The 19,337-nt window shown below is 41.6% G+C and overlaps 2 non-coding genes and 2 pseudogenes across 2 annotated transcripts; all 4 read right to left on the reverse strand.

Moving 5' to 3' along the window:
* Positions 1-855: 855 nt before the first annotated feature.
* Positions 856-1,046, reverse strand: LOC142677130 (U2 spliceosomal RNA). The gene has a single exon (XR_012852179.1). It is a non-coding gene; the product is annotated as a U2 spliceosomal RNA (small nuclear RNA).
* A 1,272-nt stretch (positions 1,047-2,318) lies between these two features.
* LOC142677610 (U2 spliceosomal RNA) lies at positions 2,319-2,489 on the reverse strand (annotated as a pseudogene).
* A 6,344-nt stretch (positions 2,490-8,833) lies between these two features.
* Positions 8,834-9,033, reverse strand: LOC142677604 (U2 spliceosomal RNA). The gene has a single exon (XR_012852594.1). It is a non-coding gene; the product is annotated as a U2 spliceosomal RNA (small nuclear RNA).
* Positions 9,034-15,316: 6,283 nt separating this feature from the next.
* On the reverse strand, positions 15,317-15,487 carry LOC142677584 (U2 spliceosomal RNA; annotated as a pseudogene).
* Positions 15,488-19,337: the final 3,850 nt, after the last annotated feature.

Raw genomic sequence — 19,337 nt, forward strand, 5'->3', positions numbered from 1 at the left:
TCCCATTATGATGTCAGAAAGCTGGCTCTGGCTCCTGAGGTCTCCACTATGACACGTGCAAAGTTCCGTCTGAACTTTATATAAGACGGTGCGGCTCAGTCAGTCACTCAGTGTTGCCTGAGAGGGCAACACTGCAACAGCCGGCCCCCAGGCTGTCTTTTTTTTGCACAGCTAGTTGCCTCCAGGAGGCCACAAGAGGGAGACAAGGGACTGCAAAATGGAAAATAGGCATCCACCAACTTTACAGACAACTTGTTCTCCTTGCTCCTACAACCTCCATCCTTGCACAGTTTGTTATTCTTCCAGGTAACATAGTAACAAATCCAAATTGCTGCTCTCTTTGTAGGCAAGCAAGGGTTTGTTGCAACTGCAATTCTTACTTCTTCTTGAAATGTAGGGACCACAGTACATTCCATCACATCCATCTAGTGTACACAGGTATGTCCATTGTGACGGGCGGGCGGGTGGGCGGGCTGGCTGCTTTAATGGCTGTTTGCTGTTCCCCTACTCCACTCCACTATTTGACTATGGTGCTGCATCAATCAGTGGCTGGCTCAGGTGCAGCTCTTTAACCTACCTAGGAGGGAGGGCGGAGAGAAGACAAGGAAGGTGAATGAGCTGTTCCAATGTGAAATGCCGGAAACACAGAAACACAGACGACACAAAACAAGAGGTGGCAATGTATTAATTAATTGCATTTAATAAATTAGCTCATTATCACACATGACTGTACAAATGCATTGTCCAACAGGTGTTGAAATAATGGGATTAAAAGGGGAGATCCCATCCGAAAGACAAAAACAATGGCAAACACAAAAAGCACTTTTGGAATCTGATTTTAGTAAACACATAAGGAAAGGGTGCACCGGTCCTGGAAATACTGCAATACCAGGTCAATGCGTGGAGTGGACAGAGCAAGCTCTATTTCCATCTCCCTGTTCTAAAAATCCATTTAATATATGGTCCCCAGATAGGGGACGTATCAGATATTAAACTGATAAGAACAGATACTACACTTGATCTTAGCCAAAAGGCCGAGAAGCGATAACCCGAACGGGCCGCGCGTTGACCGAGCCTGCCCAATACTGCTGTTCACCCCTTGCAGCGATTCAGCCTACTCCTAGGCAATTCCATGGGGCCCTGCAGGCTCACACACACTCACAGCTACTAAGCGGGAGGTGAATAAAGGCCGGAGAGGAAGCAAGACAGGATTTGCTTCTTTTGCTTGCACCACAATGCAGTGCTGAAAGAGGAGGAATCGACATAAAAACGCCTTCCTGGCAACGCCCAAATGCCCTCCTGCCGTGCAAACACTGGCAGCAGCAGCAGCAGCAGCAGCAGCAGTAAGTGCATGCCCACTGCCACCCCTTCTCCTTTCACACCTTGTATCAGCTTTAATCCAGTCCAGTGCTGCCTGCTGAGCAGCACTGACCAACACTGCCTGGGCCCAGGCTTTTATCTCTGAGGCCCCATTATGATATCAGAAAGCTGGCTCTGGCTCCTGAGGTCTCCACTATGACACGTGCAAAGTTCCGTCTGAACTTTATATAAGACGGTGCGGCTCAGTCAGTCACTCAGTGTTGCCTGAGAGGGCAACACTGCAACAGCCGGCCCCCAGGCTGTCTTTTTTTTGCACAGCTAGTTGCCTCCAGGAGGCCACAAGAGGGAGACAAGGGACTGCAAAATGGAAAATAGGCATCCACCAACTTTACAGACAACTTGTTCTCCTTGCTCCTACAACCTCCATCCTTGCACAGTTTGTTATTCTTCCAGGTAACATAGTAACAAATCCAAATTGCTGCTCTCTTTGTAGGCAAGCAAGGGTTTGTTGCAACTGCAATTCTTACTTCTTCTTGAAATGTAGGGACCACAGTACATTCCATCACATCCATCTAGTGTACACAGGTAGGTCCATTGTGACGGGCGGGCGGGCGGGCTGGCTGCTTTAATGGCTGTTTGCTGTTCCCCTACTCCACTCCACTATTTGACTATGGTGCTGCATCAATCAGTGGCTGGCTCAGGTGCAGCTCTTTAACCTACCTAGGAGGGAGGGCGGAGAGAAGACAAGGAAGGTGAATGAGCTTTTCCAATGTGAAATGCCGGAAACACAGAAACACAGACGACACAAAACAAGAGGTGGCAATGTATTAATTAATTGCATTTAATAAATTAACTCATTATCACACATGACTGTACAAATGCATTGTCCAACAGGTGTTGAAATAATGGGATTAAAAGGGGAGATCCCATCCGAAAGACAAAAACAATGGCAAACACAAAAAGCACTTTTGGAATCTGATTTTAGTAAACACATAAGGAAAGGGTGCACCGGTCCTGGAAATACTGCAATACCAGGTCAATGCGTGGAGTGGACAGAGCAAGCTCTATTTCCATCTCCCTGTTCTAAAAATCCATTTAATATATGGTCCCCAGATAGGGGACGTATCAGATATTAAACTGATAAGAACAGATTTTTTTTTTTTTTTTTTTTTTTTTTTTTTTTTTTTTTTTTTTTTTTTTTTTTTTTTTTTTTTTTTTTTTTTTTTTTTTTTTTATTAAACCATTCAGGTTATTTTAATAAAACCGAGAATTGTAGTTTGAAACAAACTACCTCTCTATTTATCAAAAATCATCATACTGGTTCATTAATTTATTTTTCAACACAATACAAAAAATCAAAAACAATATTCCCTCAGACTAAGTGCCTCCATTTCATCATTCGCCATATACCTTCCGCATCCATACCTCTTTCTAGATCCCATTTATAATAAAAATACAATTTAGCCAACACCATCCTAACCACATCATCCATCTCAAAAACCTCTCTTCTATATACATTCAAATTCCTCGTATCCCATAACACCTCTTTCACGCACGTCAAGAAGATCCACAACACTCTGTCCTTTTCACTACCCAGACTACACAAACCAAATAAAGCAATTTCATACGTCAATTTCTTCAATCCAGTCAATTCTTTACACAAGCCACTCAACTTTTTCCAAACATCCTTTGCATGCTTACACGACCAAAACACATGACTCACATCCTCGTCATCACCACAACCTTCTCTCGGACACCTCTCAGACGCAACCAAACCTCTCCTTTTTTGAACACACCTCACAGGCAACACACCATGTACCGACATCCATAACAAATCCTTCTGCTTATTCGACACATCATACGTAACAATCTTCTTCCACACAGTTTTAGACTCATTCGAATTCAAACCATTTACAGAACACATCACATTATTCATACACATTTTCCTCACAACATTCCTATCACTCAAAAACCTCTCCATTCTCACATCTTCTAGCTGGAACTTATTTATAAATTTCTCAACTCCCAAATACCACCCCGTGCACTGAAAAGCAATAGGTTTACATAAATTCCTTTCCTTCCACCTTAACCGCCGAATCACCGTTCCAGCTAAATATTCCATCATTCCGGAGGTCTTGGATTCCTTTAATAAAAGTTCAACAAAAAAACGTACACAGTTTAACCCGATAAATATTTCCAAATTCGGAAAATCCAAGCCTCCGTTGCGCCTGCTTTTCATTAAGATGTCCCTTCTTGCTTTTTCTATCCCGCTCCCCCATAAAAAAAGGAACAAAATTCTATTTACTCTTTTCAGAGTTAAAGCAGTAGGAAGAAAAACCAAAGAAATATATAAGATCATTGGTAAAATAATACTCTTAACCACTAAAACTTTCCCCGAAAAAGAAAGATCTCTCATTCTCCACATTTCCAACTTACGCGCAATCCTAGCACCCACTTCCTCCCAACTTTCTCTCCCTTTCAAATCATCGTCAAACACTATCCCTAAAATTTTCACCCCATTCACCTGTTCCATGTCAGAATCACTCACCCTTTTGTTACTAAAGAAAATTTTAAATTTACTCTTACCCCAATTAATTTTAAAAGCAGACGCAATACAGAACAGATTCACAATCAACTTCACTCTAGACATATCATACACAGAATCACACAAAACGCAAATGTCATCCATATATCCTAGAGCCTTTACTCGTTTTCCATCACTCCCAGGCACCAACAAACCTTTCACTACTTTATCATTCCTAATCATTTGTAACAACGGTTCAATCGCACAAATAAATAAAATGGGAGACAACGGACAACCCTGACGCACACCTGACATAATTTCAAATGGTTCTGAAAAAAACCCATTCACCTGCACACAACTCTTTGCATTCGCATATAAATTTTCCAGCAAACTCACAAAACGAAACGGAAAACCCATTCTTACTAACACTTTAAACAAAAACATATGCGCCACACGATCAAAAGCTTTTTCAAAATCTAACGCACATACAATCACCTCCTTATTCCGATACTTACAATCTTCAAGCATATCCCGCACCAACGCCACGTTATCATGCAATTTTCTTTTCGGTACCGCACACACCTGATCTTCATCTATCACACATCCAATCACTTCTTTCATACGGTTCGCAATCAATTTAGAAAAAATTTTATAATCCGTATTTAATAGAGTTATTGGTCGCCAATTTTCCAAACGCCTTTTATCTCCTTTTTTGTACAACAAAACAACCATACCTTTCTTCATCACATCACACATGTTTGTCCCAGAAAACAACACTCTCATAACATCAATCACATCCTTCCCAATCACATCCCAATACTTCTTGTAAAATTCTACTGGTATCCCATCACACCCTGGAGACTTATTGTTGGCCATACTTCCAATTACATCCTTAACTTCATCATCCATAATCTCACCAAGCAAAAAGGAATACTCACTTTCAGGAACATATTTACACACAACATCCAAAAACTCATCATCCTCCCCCAAATCACACGTTTTCACATTATACAGTTCATTATAGAAGTCAAACACCACATCCATCACATCCTTACCAGACACCTCTTTATCATCCTTATCCAATAACACATTCATTCCACTTTTCCCACCACACATTTTTTTAAAGAAAAACCTAGTGCACTTCTCATGCTGCTCCCTAACCTCCACCTTAGATCTAAAAATTATTTCATTTCCCTTCACCCGAAACCAATCACTTATATCTTTTTTTGTTTTTTCCAAGTCATGTTGCACATCCATCCCCATAGCTTTACACTCACGCAAGAAGGACATCCTCCTATTGAGAAGAGAGTACTGCAACCTTTTCCTTTTTGCTCTCCTATATCCCAACTGCCTAAAAAACCCACCAATTTTCTTCTTCACCCACACCCACCATTCACACACATTACGGAAAGCACGTTTTTTCCTTACCCAAAACCCATATTTTTTTACAAACATACTTTTAACTCTCTCTTCAGCCAAAAAACTAACATTCATCCTCCATACCCCTTTACCATAAAATAAATTATTTATCTCAAACACCCCCATCAAACACTCGTGATCCGAAAAGCAAACCCTTTCTTGTGTGTAATCCACACATTTCATTGCAGTCGCAGAAAAGAAAAAGAAGTCCAGACGTGAATCAGTCCTCCCATCGTCTGCATGGTATGTAAATGGTCCAGGTTTCTGGGATACAGCGTCCTGCAAAGAAAAATCTGACAGTAATTGTTTCCAAAAATTCCCACTTATGTCAACCTTGGATTCTGTGGATCCAGCACGAGCCTGCTTTTCAAAAATACAATTAATATCACCAACAAGGATGACCGGGACTTTGCCATGCAAAAAAAACTTTAACTTCTCAAAAAGCACCAATCTCTCATTTTTGTCAGCATTTGCATATATGTTAATTAGTTTGAAAGTCCAACCCCTATAGGACAACAATAGACAAACACATCTTCCATCTTGAATAATTTCTGTTTGCTTAATAACAAACTCTTTGCTGTGAAACAATATGCCCACTCCATCATTCCTGTTTTGGGTGGAAAAAGACCAGACCGCTTCACCATGACTCCATTCACTTTTTTTAGGCATTTTTGATAAGCCGCATTCCTGTACACAGATGATATCACTGCCTTTACAAGACAGGTAATCCAATACAGTAGCCCGCTTATGGCTAGATGTGAAAACCCTCACGTTCTGAGAAAGGATTTTAATTCTCAAAGACATTTAGTAAGGTCATGTTAAGACAAATGGAAAAAGGACATGACACACATCAAGTTCCAGCAAAATGCATTGCTTTCTCCAAATTTGCCACATTTTCTTCATTCAGAAACCCTTCCCCAGGGGAACTGGGTGCTTCTGAGCCTGCCCCAACAGACTTAGGGCTAGTGCTTGAGTCAGTGTCCAGTACGGAAAAAGGGTTAGAGTGCGCCACATCCTCTAAAGAGCCTCTCTTCAGCCTTTTCACAGCCTTACCAGATTTGCCCCTTTTGGAAACAACTTTATAAAATATTGCAGCATTAGTAGCGCTAGGCATCCTTGCTTCCCTCTCATCCTCCTCTGATACCGACCATTCCACCTTAGCTGACTCATCCATGTTAGATTCTGGACTGGAAAACTCCTGAATTTGCATACTTGCACCTTGCTCTGGAGATGCACACCCAGTAGGTGGCGCTGCTGCTCCACTCTCCATTGATTCAATAACAGGTGCACAGGCATCAGCCTGTTCCACAGGAGGGACCACACCCAAAACCATACTGCCAGTATCAGCAACTACCTTTGCACAGGACTCTGCTTTCTCAGGCTTCTGAAGGGCAGGTACTGCAACACTGCTGGTAGGCTCTTTATTTTTAGCCGGTGTAGAGGCCACAGAACCAGTAGGTCCTACTTGCCAACCAGGTCCCCTCTCCAGACCATAAAAAAGGCTCACTTTAGGGCATTTCCTACATGTGTGTCCAGGCAGTCCACAAATGTCACACATAGGTGGAGAAGGGCAAGCATTTGCTTCATGCCCAGACTTTTTGCAATTACGGCACACTTTGCCTTTACACTCCTCTTTAGTGTGGCCGTACATGAAGCATGACCTACAGAAACACGGCATGTCCTGATAGTATAAATAGCCTTTGTTTCCACCAATTGAGAAGTTGGCTGGGGGATTCATTACCCCTCCAATGCAGCTGGAGTCTGGCTTCAAACGCACCCAATATTTAATGTCACCATTAAACACCCCCCAATGGTTTTTTTGCTCCACACCTCCTCTGATATGTGTACAATAGTGAGCCAAAAATGCCTTGACCAGCCTTCTGTCCAAAAAGGGGTTGTACATATGTATGGTTACACATTTCTCTACCGCAGAAAAGAGAGGTTGAACTTCAACAAACCGCAAGGCCTCATGCAAATGTTTCTCTTTCAAAAACTGAAACGTATTCAGGCAGTAAGCAGCTTCAAAAAAAGATACATCATATGTACCAATATTAGAAAAGGATTGTATACAGAATACCTGATCCAAATCAATGCAAGCCAAGTCCAAGAGAATTGTCTCGATAATGTGTGCTGTTCCATATTCGTCCTTCTTCTGTCCATTAACCACGAACCGGATGGTATTCCTTACAGCAGCCATGTTTCCTAAATGCCCAGCGGCACGATGATCGCCCTCAGAACGCCGGAGTCTCCTCCACGAAAACCAGCCCCCTGGCCCAGACCAAGGCAACAAACCCTGATCTGAGCCAAAAGGCCGAGAAGCGATAACCCGAACGGGCCGCGCGTTGACCGAGCCTGCCCAATACTGCTGTTCACCCCTTGCAGCGATTCAGCCTACTCCTAGGCAATTCCATGGGGCCCTGCAGGCTCACACACACTCACAGCTACTAAGCGGGAGGTGAATAAAGGCCGGAGAGGAAGCAAGACAGGATTTGCTTCTTTTGCTTGCACCACAATGCAGTGCTGAAAGAGGAGGAATCGACATAAAAACGCCTTCCTGGCAACGCCCAAATGCCCTCCTGCCGTGCAAACACTGGCAGCAGCAGCAGCAGCAGTAAGTGCATGCCCACTGCCACCCCTTCTCCTTTCACACCTTGTATCAGCTTTAATCCAGTCCAGTGCTGCCTGCTGAGCAGCACTGACCAACACTGCCTGGGCCCAGGCTTTTATCTCTGAGGCCCCATTATGATGTCAGAAAGCTGGCTCTGGCTCCTGAGGTCTCCACTATGACACGTGCAAAGTTCCGTCTGAACTTTATATAAGACGGTGCGGCTCAGTCATTCACTCATTGTTGCCTGAGAGGGCAACACTGCAACAGCCGGCCCCCAGGCTGTCTTTTTTTTGCACAGCAAGTTGCCTCCAGGAGGCCACAAGAGTAAGACAAGGGACTGCAAAATGGAAAATAGGCATCCACCAACTTTACAGACAACTTGTTCTCCTTGCTCCTACAACCTCCATCCTTGCACAGTTTGTTATTCTTCCAGGTAACATAGTAACAAATCCAAATTGCTGCTCTCTTTGTAGGCAAGCAAGGGTTTGTTGCAACTGCAATTCTTACTTCTTCTTGAAATGTAGGGACCACAGTACATTCCATCACATCCATCTAGTGTACACAGGTAGGTCCATTGGGTAGGGCCAGGTTAATGGCTGTTTGCTGTTCCCCTACTCCACTCCACTATTTGACTATGGTGCTGCATCAATCAGTGGCTGGCTCAGGTGCAGCTCTTTAACCTACCTAGGAGGGAGGGCGGAGAGAAGACAAGGAAGGTGAATGAGCTGTTCCAATGTGAAATGCCGGAAACACAGAAACACAGACGACACAAAACAAGAGGTGGCAATGTATTAATTAATTGCATTTAATAAATTAGCTCATTATCACACATGACTATACAAATGCATTGTCCAACAGGTGTTGAAATAATGGGATTAAAAGGGGAGATCCCATCCGAAAGACAAAAACAATGGCAAACACAAAAAGCACTTTTGGAATCTGATTTTAGTAAACACATAAGGAAAGGGTGCACCGGTCCTGGAAATACTGCAATACCAGGTCAATGCGTGGAGTGGACAGAGCAAGCTCTATTTCCATCTCCCTGTTCTAAAAATCCATTTAATATATGGTCCCCAGATAGGGGACGTATCAGATATTAAACTGATAAGAACAGATTTTTTTTTTTTTTTTTTTTTTTTTTTTTTTTTTTTTATTAAACCATTCAGGTTTTTTTGAATAAAACCGAGAACTGTAGTTGTTCAAACCACCTCTCTATTTTTCAAAAAATCTCATCACTCTGGTTCATTATTTTATTTTTCCATCAAATACAAGATAAGTCAAACAAAATTCCTCAAACTAAATACCGCCATTTTAACATTCGCCATATCCCTTCCGCATCCATACCTTTTTCTAGATCCCATTTATAATAAAAATACAATTTAGCCAATACCATACTAACCACATCCTCCATCTCAAATACTTCTCTTTTATACACATTCAAATTCCTCGTATTCCACAATACCTCTTTCACACAAGTCAAAAAAATCCACAACACTCTATCCTTTTCACTACCCAAACTACACAAACCAAACAAGACAATTTCATACGTCAAACTCTTCAAACCAGTCAATTCTTCGCACAACCCACTCAACTTTTTCCAAACATCCTTTGCATGCTTACACGACCAAAACACATGACTCACATCCTCATCATCCCCACAACCTTCTCTCGGACACCTTTCAGATGCAACCAAACCTCTTCTTTTCTGAACACTCCTTACAGGCAACACTCCATGTACCGACATCCATAACAAATCTTTCTGCTTATTTGACACATCATACGTAACAATCTTCTTCCACACAGACCTAGACTCCATCGAATTCAAACCATTTACAGAACACATCACATTATTCATACACATACTTCTCACAACATTCTTTTCACTCAAAAATCTCTCCATTCTTACATCCTCTAGCTGGAACTTTTTAATAAATTTTTCAACATACAAATACCACCCTGTGCACTGAAAAGCAATTGGTTTACATAAATTACGTTTTTCCCACCTTAGACGCTGAATCACCGTTCCAGCTAAATATTTCGACATTCTGGAAGCCTTGGATTCTTTAAATAAAAGCTCTACAAAAAAACGTACACAATTAATTCCGATGAAAATCTCCAAATTTGGGAAATCCAAGCCTCCATTACGTCTGCTTTTCATTAGAATTTCTCTCTTTGCCTTCTCAATCCCGCTCCCCCATAAAAAAAGGAACAAAACTCTATTCACTTTTTTTAACATAGCTACAGCAGGAGGAAAAACCAGAGCAACATATAAAATCATAGGAAGAATAATACTTTTGACAATTAAAACCTTCCCCGAAAAAGAAAGATCCCTCATTCTCCACATTTCCAACTTTCTCACAATCCTACCACCTAACTCATCCCAACTTTCTCTCCCTTTCAGCTCATCATCAAACACAATACCCAAAATTTTCACACCATTCACCTGTTCCATATCAGAATCACTCACCCGCTCATTACTGAAAAAAATTTTAAATTTGCTCTTACCCCAATTTATTTTAAAAGCAGACGCAATACAAAACATATTTACGATCAACTTCACTCTGGACATATCATACACTGAATCACACAATACGCAAATATCATCCATATATCCCAAAGCTTTCACACGTTTTCCATCACACCCGGGCACCACCAAACCTTTCACAACCTTATCATTTCTAATCATTTGCAACAATGGTTCAATCGCACAAATAAATAGGATGGGAGACAACGGACAACCCTGTCGCACACCAGACATAATATTAAACGATTCTGAAAAAAACCCATTCACCTGCACACAGCTCTTTGCATTCGCGTATAAATTCTTCAACAAACTCACAAACTGAACCGGAAAACCCATTCTCTCTAACACTTTGAACAAAAACACATGCGCCACACGATCAAACGCTTTCTCAAAATCTAACGCACACACAATCACCTTCTTATTCCGACCCTTACAATCCTCAAGCATGTCCCGCACCAACGCCACGTTTTCATGCAATTTCCTTTTCGGTACCGCACATACCTGATCCTCATCAATCACACACCCAATCACATCTCTCATACGGTTCGCAATCAGCTTGGCAAAAATTTTATAATCCGTATTAAGCAAGGTAATTGGTCGCCAGTTTTCTAACCGTCTCTTATCTCCTTTTTTATGCAACAAAACTACCATACCCTTCTTCATCACATCACACATATTAGTCCCAGAAAACAACACTCTCATAACTTCTATAACATCCTTCCCAATTATATCCCAATATTTCCCATAGAAATCAGCTGGTATTCCATCGATCCCTGGAGACTTATTTTTAGCCATACTTCCCACCACATCCTTTACTTCACCATCCATAATCTCACCAAGCAAAAACGCACATTCACTTTCAGGAACAAAATTACACACAATATCCAAAAACTCCTCATCATCGCCCAAATCACATTTCTTCACATCATACAGTTTTTTATAAAAATCAGACACCACATCAATCACATCCTTACCGAACACCTCTTTATCATCCTTATCCAATAATACATTCATTCCACTTTTTCCACCACACATTTTTTTAAAGAAAAATCTAGTGCACTTCTCGTGATTATCTCTAACCTCCACCTTAGACCTAAATATAATTTCTTTCCCTTTCTCTCGGAACCACTCCTTAATATCTTTTTTTGTTTTTTCCAAATCGTGTCTTACATCCATACCCAAATTTTTACATTGTTGAAGGAACGTCATCCGCATATTAAAGCGTGAATATTCTAATCTTTTCCTTCTCGCTCTTCTATACCCTATCTGTCTAAAAAACCCACCAATCTTTTTTTTCACCCATACCCACCATTCACACACATTAGAGAAAGAACTTTTCTTCCTAACCCAAAACCCATATTTTTTCCCAAACCTAGTTTTTTCCCTTTTATCACTCAGAAAACTAACATTCATCTTCCATACCCCTCTACCATAAAAGAAATTATTTATAACAAAAACCCCCAACAAACACTCGTGATCTGAAAACCACACTCTCTCCTGCGCATAATCTACACATTCCATTGCAGAGGTAGAAAAAAAGAAAAAGTCCAGACGAGAATCCGTTCTTCCGTCATCGGCATGATAGGTAAATGGACCTGGTTTCCTGGTGACAGCGTCCTGCAAAGCAAAGTCCTGCAAAATTTTATTCCACAAAACTCCGGTAGCGTCCACATTAGACTCTGTGGATCCAGCTCGGGCCTGCTTCTCCAGGATACAGTTAATGTCACCAACAATAATTACAGGAACTTTACCGTGTAGAAAAAATTTTAAAGTATCAAAAAGTGCCAACCTATCAGATTTCACAGCATGGCCATAGATATTGATAAGCCTAAACTGCCACCCCTTGTAGGATAGTAACACGCAGACACATCTTCCTTCCTGAATGATTTGAGTCTGTTTGATGACAAACTCATTATTTTTAAAGAGAATACCAATTCCATCGTTCCTATTTGTGGAAGAAAAGGACCAAATTGCTTCCCCAAACTTCCATTCTTCTTTACTAGGATTTTTTGACAAACCACATTCTTGTACACAAACAATGTCACTGCCCTTAGAGGCCAAAAAGTCCAGGACTGCAGCACGCTTGTGAGCAGAGGAGAACACCCGTACATTTTGAGAGACAATCTTTAATCTCAAAGACATGCGGGCATAGTATGGTTAGTGCAAAGGAAAGCCATGAGATAACCAGAACATATCACGTCCCAGGGAAATACATAGCTCTTTCCAGATTTGCCACATTGACTTCACTGAGGAAACCTTCCCCAGGAGAGCTGGGTACTTCTGAGGCCACCTCAGATGACTTAGGGCTAGAACTAGAGTCGCTGTCCAGCAATGAGAAGGGATTTGCGTGAGCAGAATCTTCCAATAAGCCTATCTTCAGTCTCTTCACCGCCTTTCCAGACTTCCCCCTTTTTGAGACCACTTTATGAAAAATTTCAGCACTAGTGGCACTAGGCATCCTGGCCTCCTTCTCGTCCTCCTCCGATATTGACCACTCCACTTTAGCTGAGTCTTCCATTTTTGACTCTGGGCTAGAAAAAGACAAAATTTGCATACTTGCACCATCATCAGGGGAAGCACACCCAATAGGTGGCGCTGTGTCTTCACCTTCCATAGGCATAACCCCAGGTGTTTCATCAACACTTTGCTCTGCAGGAGGGACCACACCCAACTCCATGCTGTTAGTATGTGAGGTTAGAACCTCTCCTAATCCAGCTTTCCCAGGGTCCTGAGAAGCAGGCACAGAAACACTGCCAGCTGGCTCTGAAATTGCATCAGAAGTGGCAGCAAGGGAACTTGTTGTTCTCACCTGTCTGCCCCATGTTCTTCTCTCTTGCCCTAAAAAGGGAAACACCTTTGGACATTTCCTACAAGTATGACCCGGCAAACCACAAATGTCACACCTGGATGGGGAAATACATGCACTAGCCTCATGTCCTGTTTCTTTGCAATTCCTGCATACTTTGCCTTTGCATGCATCTTTGGTATGCCCGTAGGAAAAACATGATCTGCAAAAACATGGCATATCTTGGTAATAAAGATATCCCTTATTACCACCAATTGAAAAATTTGCAGGAGGATTCATCACTCCTCCAATACAGCTGGAGTCAGGTTTCAGCCTGACCCAGTACTTAATATCACCATTGAAAACTCCCCATAGGTTCTTCTGCTCCACACCTCCTCTAACATGGGTACAGTAGTGAGCTAAGAAGGCCCTGACCAGCCTTCTATCCAGAAATGGGTTATACATGTGGATGGTAATACATTTCTCCACTGCTGAAAAAAGAGGTTGCACTTCAATAGATTTTAAAGCCTCATGCATGTGTTTCTCCTTGAGCAACTGAAATACATTTAAACAGTAGGCGGCCTCAAAAAAGGATACATCATATGTAGCAATATTGCTGAAAGCTTGGATACAGAATACCTCTACCAACGTAACTCCAGCCAGGTCCAGAAGGATGTTCTCAATGATATGTCCAGTATCAACTTCTTCTCTCCTCTGCTCATTCACCACAAAACGGATAGTGTTACGCACAGCTGCCATCTTGAAAAGGAATGCCCAACGGCACGGTGATCGCTCCCAAAAACGTCGGATAGGACTCCACGAAAAGGCCGAACCCCCCGGCCCAGACCAGGCAATGAACCTGATCTGAGCCAAAAGGCCGAGAAGCGATAACCCGAACGGGCCGCGCGTTGACCGAGCCTGCCCAATACTGCTGTTCACCCCTTGCAGCGATTCAGCCTACTCCTAGGCAATTCCATGGGGCCCTGCAGGCTCACACACACTCACAGCTACTAAGCGGGAGGTGAATAAAGGCCGGAGAGGAAGCAAGACAGGATTTGCTTCTTTTGCTTGCACCACAATGCAGTGCTGAAAGAGGAGGAATCGACATAAAAACGCCTTCCTGGCAACGCCCAAATGCCCTCCTGCCGTGCAAACACTGGCAGCAGCAGCAGCAGCAGTAAGTGCATGCCCACTGCCACCCCTTCTCCTTTCACACCTTGTATCAGCTTTAATCCAGTCCAGTGCTGCCTGCTGAGCAGCACTGACCAACACTGCCTGGGCCCAGGCTTTTATCTCTGAGGCCCCATTATGATGTCAGAAAGCTGGCTCTGGCTCCTGAGGTCTCCACTATGACACGTGCAAAGTTCCGTCTGAACTTTATATAAGACGGTGCGGCTCAGTCAGTCACTCAGTGTTGCCTGAGAGGGCAACACTGCAACAGCCGGCCCCCAGGCTGTCTTTTTTTTGCACAGCTAGTTGCCTCCAGGAGGCCACAAGAGGGAGACAAGGGACTGCAAAATGGAAAATAGGCATCCACCAACTTTACAGACAACTTGTTCTCCTTGCTCCTACAACCTCCATCCTTGCACAGTTTGTTATTCTTCCAGGTAACATAGTAACAAATCCAAATTGCTGCTCTCTTTGTAGGCAAGCAAGGGTTTGTTGCAACTGCAATTCTTACTTCTTCTTGAAATGTAGGGACCACAGTACATTCCATCACATCCATCTAGTGTACACAGGTAGGTCCATTGGGTAGGGCCAGGTTAATGGCTGTTTGCTGTTCCCCTACTCCACTCCACTATTTGACTATGGTGCTGCATCAATCAGTGGCTGGTTCAGGTGCAGCTCTTTAACCTACCTAGGAGGGAGGGCGGAGAGAAGACAAGGAAGGTGAATGAGCTGTTCCAATGTGAAATGCCGGAAACACAGAAACACAGACGACACAAAACAAGAGGTGGCAATGTATTCATTAATTGCATTTAATAAATTAGCTCATTATCACACATGACTGTACAAATGCATTGTCCAACAGGTGTTGAAATAATGGGATTAAAAGGGGAGATCCCATCCGAAAGACAAAAACAATGGCAAACACAAAAAGCACTTTTGGAATCTGATTTTAGTAAACACATAAGGAAAGGGTGCACCGGTCCTGGAAATACTGCAATACCAGGTCAATGCGTGGAGTGGACAGAGCAAGCTCTATTTCCATCTCCCTGTTCTAAAAATCCATTTAATATATGGTCCCCAGATAGGGGACGTATCAGATATTAAACTGATAAGAACAGATTTTTTTTTTTAAGTTGACTACCCCAACTTTGGGGGTAACCGTTTATTTAAAATTTTTCAGGTTTTACAATAAATTAACATTTTTCAGCATTTTTACAGGGATTCAAATTTTACAACAATGGTTAAAAAATAAATACAAATTGTCAGATTAAAATCATACAATTTATAAAAGGGCACTTGGTGGCATCATATTATAGAATTCCATTCGCTAAAAAACCATTTTCTACTTAAAACAGGAGAGAATTTTTTGTCTAAAAGATAATACTTGTGCATTTCATAAAAACAAATTCCTAAAATATCATTCACAGATAAAATTTCATGTTTGAATAAAAGAATATTCCTGGCCGCCCACAGAGCTGCTTTAACGCAGTTAGTAATCTTCCATGCCATAATTTTCTGAGTCCTTGTTGGGCACTCCAGACATCCGTAAAAAACGCCTTCACTTGTAATTCTCTTTATTCCGGTTATCTTCTTCATCAAGGGGAGGATTTTTGTCCATATCAGTTGTGAAAAATAGCATTGCCAAAAAAGATGTAAGACTGTCTCGTCATCGCGGCATCCTCCCCTTGGACACGCAGCCGAGTTGGTCAGTCCCCTTCGATGCTGGAATGCCCGGCATGGAAGACACTCGTGGGCGCAGCTCCAGGCCAGATCCTTCTGTGAATTAAAAATGAATTTAGCATTAACCATGCTCCAGATAATTTTGCATTTGTTTTCATTAAAATTGCTAATGGGGGCTATTAAAACATTTTCTTTTATTTCCTTTAAAACATATTTACTATTTTTTACATCTTCTATTCTTTTGTCTTTTAGGTTAAAAAGGTTCACTATTTTTTCTAAAATCTTATACTGGTCTGGCAGGTTAAAAGCATATGGCGAGCTTAAAACCGTAGAGAACCATCCGTACCTCCTCATAAAATAGCCAGTGTTAAAACGGATAAAATAAGACCAGTAGTGTTCCTTAAAAACAGTATTAAGACACAGTGTAAAAAAATGGATTAAAAGAAATGCTTTTATATTTGGAAAATCTTTACCACCCATTAGCTTTGGTAACATCACTTTTTCTCTCCTGAGCTTCTCCATCCTAGAATTCCATAAAAATGTAAAACATGCCTTGGTAATCTTTTTTAATAAAATATCAGGGGGAGGGAAAACCATACTTAGATATAATAAAATTGGTAAAATCACCATTTTTGTGATTAAAATTTTTCCCTCCATTGTCAGTTTTCTAAGATTCCATAAACAAATTTTCTTATTAACTTTTTGTGCCACCAAGTCCCAACTGATAAAACCATTGTTTGACTCATTGAAGGAGACCCCTAAAATCTGTACAGACTCCGACACAGGGACTGGAATGTCCTGTAAAATCATATTGCCAATATTTAAAATATTACTTTTATTAAAATTGACTTTAAAACCGGAGGAGCAGCAAAATTGGTATATCTGTTGTAATGCTTTTTGCAGTGACGGGGCGTCCCTGCACAGGACCGCGACATCATCCATGTACCCCACCACTTTTGCCTCTAGTCCCCCCCCGCCCGGCAGGGGGACTCCACATATCTGCTTGTCATTCCTCAATCTGCAGAGTAGAGGCTCGATCGCACATATAAAAAGTAGTGGGGACAAGGGACACCCCTGCTTCACTCCGGAGTTTAAAAGGACATCCTGTGTCTTAAAACCCTTTACTAAAATCTTGCTCGTACAATTTTCATAAAAGGCCTTCAGAGACTGTAAAAAGCCTTCTGGTATACCCATCTTTTCTAAAACCTTAAAAAGATAAAAATGTGATACTCTATCAAAGGCTTTCTCGAAATCTATGGATAAAACCGCCAATCTGCCTTTTCTCTCCTTCGTATCACCAATAGCATCTTTTAAAAGGTTTAAATTGTCCCATATGCTCCTCCCAGGTATCCCACAGACTTGGTTGGAGTGGACGATTTTCTCTATAACAGCCTTTAGCCTATTCGCGCAAATCTTGGCCATTATTTTGTAGTCTGTGTTCAGTAAGGTGATAGGCCTCCAGTTTTTAATATCTGTTTTGTCCCCCTTTTTATAAAGCAGGGACACCTCACCTTTCTTCCAGGACCCCGGGAGGGCTTTTGTTCTAAAAACTTGAGTAAAAAGGGAATAGAGATCCTCTTTTAAAACTCCATAAAATGTGACATAAAACTCTATGGGTATACCATCAGGGCCAGGGACTTTACCTGTTTTAAAACTCTTGATGGTATCTAAAATCTCCTGTTCCGTAATATCCTGTAATAAAAAATCTTTGGAGACAGGATTTAAAACAGCGTCAACCTCCTTCAATGAGTCGTTCATCAAATCAACATTAACAAGCTTTATATTAAAAAGATCCGCATAAAATCTGTGTACCTTTTTTAAAATATTGTCAGTGTTTGTATCTCCATCAACATTGTCTAACAGGGTATGCTTATCGTTAATTTTCTTAAAAAAGTACCTGGAGCAGGTCTCATTTTCCTCGAGGTGTTTCATTTTTGAACGAAAGACAATTTCCTTACCTCTCTGCTCCAGGCACTGGGAGATCTCCTTCCTAATCTCCATAATCTCCTCCTCCACCTGCATACCCTGTTCTCTGAACTTGTATTGGGTCTGCAGACGGGTATTCAAATTAGCAAAAAAATCCTGTTTTTCTTTTGCTTTTCTCCTTCCGATTTTTATGAAAAAGTCTCTTATTTTTATTTTTATTTTCTCCCACCATGAGACTATGGACATATTTGGATGTCTTACCCGTCTGCAGCCCTTATAAAAGGTAATAAAATCAGATAAAATTTGCGGATCATCTAAAAGGGAAACGTTCATTTTCCAGGCTTTTTTGACAGTATTTTTCCCAATATCATTTTTAACTTTAAAATACAATAATTTATGATCAGATAAAACATTGGGATTAAGATCACATTTAAAAGGCAGTACTTGATAAGAGCAGAATATAAAATCGATCCTGGAGCTACAGTTCACATTGCTCCAGGTGACGCCGGCCTCTGCAGATAAATTGCTGTTACATTTCTTAAAAACATCAGTAAGTTTAAAATCAGTAACTATATCTTTTAATAATGAGGAGGTTTTGTCATAATTCCTGCTTACTGAGTTAGAGAACCGGCGTTCCCCCTTTAAAATACAATTAAAATCACCCGCTAAAACAAGTGGCTCTGAATCGTTTAAAAAAAGGGGTAAAATCTCTAGCATTCTAGCTCTTTCATTCTTGTCCGAGGACCCATAAAAATTTAAAAACTGCCATCTAATACCGTCTATAAAAGCTTTGACCAATAAAATTCTACCTGGTAAAATTTCATTAAAACTGTCAATTAAAACGTTCCCTTTAAATAAAATGGCGACACCTGCGGCTCTGGAATCGTTAGACCCGGACCACACTGAAGGTCCGAGTCTCCAGTCTTCCTTATATTTGTTGTAGTTCGTGCGATGTGGGATACAGCATTCCTGTAGGAAAAAAACGGTGGCGGAAAAAATAGAAAGATAGTCAAACAGGGCAGCTCTTCTCGTCTTAGAATGCACGCTCCTAACATTTAAGGAAATGCCACCTAACTCTGCCATGAGGAAAAGGGAAAAGAGACAGTCTTATGTAATCTTACCCGAGGTGGCCTCAGCAGTCCTCGGCGTTACCAGAGACCTCACTCGAACTCTCATCGCCCTCCGACTTCAAACCGACTGTATAACTTGAGGAGATTGGAGAGGAACTCATGTCAGACAGCTGACCCCCCGCCATACCTGAGGCACTTATCGCAAATGGGTCCCAGATGGACTCCACGGGCAAGGTTTCTGGAGCATATTGTATGGCAGCCTCCTCCCCTACGATAGGGGCAGGAAACGCACTCGCGGCCGTTTCCGGGAC

This window comes from Rhinoderma darwinii (genome assembly GCF_050947455.1).
Source record: "Rhinoderma darwinii isolate aRhiDar2 chromosome 2 unlocalized genomic scaffold, aRhiDar2.hap1 SUPER_2_unloc_31, whole genome shotgun sequence".
NCBI classification, from domain to species: domain Eukaryota; kingdom Metazoa; phylum Chordata; class Amphibia; order Anura; family Rhinodermatidae; genus Rhinoderma; species Rhinoderma darwinii.